This window comes from Sapajus apella, unplaced genomic scaffold (assembly GCF_009761245.1).
Source record: "Sapajus apella isolate SASKATOON/1434 unplaced genomic scaffold, GSC_monkey_1.0 scaffold224, whole genome shotgun sequence".
Lineage (NCBI taxonomy): Eukaryota > Metazoa > Chordata > Mammalia > Primates > Cebidae > Sapajus > Sapajus apella.
The window spans coordinates 624410-626237 of record NW_022437164.1 but is presented as its reverse complement, the minus strand read 5'-3'; the positions used below and the strand labels follow the sequence as shown (position 1 = coordinate 626237).

The 1828-nt window shown below is 70.0% G+C and overlaps 1 protein-coding gene across 6 annotated transcripts in view; it reads left to right on the top strand.

Annotated features, from left to right (window-relative positions):
* MYADM (myeloid associated differentiation marker) overlaps positions 1-1828 on the top strand; it is a 9189-nt gene that overhangs the window by 2272 nt on the left and 5089 nt on the right. For 4 of the 6 annotated variants that reach the window (XM_032271160.1, XM_032271159.1, XM_032271163.1 and 1 more), the window contains exon 2: positions 1687-1768. The exons of 1 other annotated variant lie outside the window; for it this stretch is intronic. The gene's annotated coding sequence lies outside the window, so the exon portion shown is untranslated. Of the gene's footprint in view, positions 1-217; positions 787-1686; positions 1769-1828 lie in introns of those variants that run through there. One more of the 6 variants, XM_032271161.1, reaches the window with a different exon arrangement.

Genomic DNA, 1828 nt, shown 5'->3' with positions numbered 1-1828 from the left:
GGGGCTGGGGCCTGGACTCCTGGGTCCGAGGGGGGAGGGGCTGGGGGCCTGGGCCCCTGGGTCCGAGGGGGTGGGGCTGGGGGCCTGGACTCCTGCCTCCGGGGGGGGGGGGGGCTGGGGGCCTGGACTCCTGGGTCCGAGGGAGGAGGACTGGGGCCTGGACTCCTGAGTCTGAGGGAGGAGGGGCTGGGTCCTGGACTCCTGGGTCCCAGGGAGGAGAGAGCTGGGGTCTGGCTGGACTCCTGAGACTGAGGGAGGAAGGGCTGCGGGTCTGGATTCCTGGGTCTGCGGGAGTAAAGAGATGGGGACTCGTAGGTACCCCAGTTGGAGGCTGGAATCTGGTACGTGGAGATCCTTTAGTGGGGGAAGAGCTTGGGGTTAGGTGTCCTGGGTTTGGGAATGAGAATGTAAAGAATTCAGAATTGCTGACCCCTCCGCATCCAGGGGACAGGCAGAATGAGAACTTTGGGCTCCTGAAGGCCCGAGGGAGGGGGTGTTAAAATCCAGCCCCGTGCTCCCAAAGTGTAGATGGAGCTGAGAAACGAGGAGATGACAGGGCTGCGTCCCGCATCTCTGGGCGCTGAGAATCGAGGCTGGGGTTCCGGGGCCCGATTCTGGGCGTGAGCGATGGGTGTGGCGTCTGGAGCAGAGGAGGGAGGACACTGAGGGCCCGGGGAGCCCGGTGCTCTGCCAGGAGGCCTGGAGGGGTGTTTCCTCACCCTCTACGCTCCGGCGGCGCATTCCTGAGCTCTGACCTCAGGCGACTGCAGGAGCCCTAAGGGCGGGGTGGCCCGGTCCCCATGGCGCTCCCTCCCCGGCGCGCCCACCCAGCACGGGGGACTGAATGAGTGACGCCCTCGCTCGTTCTCCTCCTGCTCGGGGCGGGGCAGTGCCCGCTTCCCAGAGGGCGGGACGCTGGGCCAGTCCCTACTTCCTTCTCCTTCGGGGGTCCCGCAGGGGCGTGGGGGCGGGCAGCGTCTGGCTTCGGGTGGCGCCTCTCCGGGGCTCCCGCAGGCCCCGACTGGGGTTCAGGGAGCCCGTGGGAGGCGTGGCTGGGCCTCGGGCCTGACTCCAGCACCGCGTGCAGTTTCTGGCCTGGAGCCCGAGCCCCTCAGAGGCCAGGGTCTCCGCCCGCTCCGGTCTTAGAGATGCTCTGGGGGGGGCTCTCAGCCTTCTTTATAGGGATCCAGAAATGGGGGCCTCCAACACTCCCCTCCTGGGACCTGGGAGTCGGGGACCCCCACCGCCGGAAATCGGGAGAGGGCGGGCAGCCCCGCAGGCGGGCGGGGGTCCGGGCGCCGCCTCCAGGTCCCCGACGCGTTCCAGATGCCTGAGCCGACTCCAGGCCCTTATAAGGCGCGGAGACGCCGGGTCTGGCCGGGCCGCCCGCCCCGCAGCCGCCGCCCAGGGCCCACCCCTCTGCCGCCCGCTCCGCACCCCGGTGCTCGCAGGGTGACGCTCACACTAGCGCCCACGCCGGCCCGCGGGGCGTGCACTCTGGCTGGGCTCCGCCCGCCGCAGCCCACACAGTTTACGGAGCCGGAGGAAGGAGGGGGCGGGGCTTCCCCGGGGTCACGGCCGGGCCCCGCGGGGCTGCGCGCCACCTTCCTGTCCTCGCGGGGCGCGGCTCCCGGGACGGAGGGCGGAGCAACGCAAACGGACGCCAACGGCCTCCCTCCTCCTCAGGTGCTCCTGTTCGAAGTGTGTGGGGCTTAATCCGTCTCCACCACCAGATCTTTCTCCGTGGGTTCCTCTGCCAAGACCGCTGGTGAGTGGGCTACGGGCCTGGACCCCTGGGTCCGAGGGAGGAGGGTCTGAGGGAGGAGGG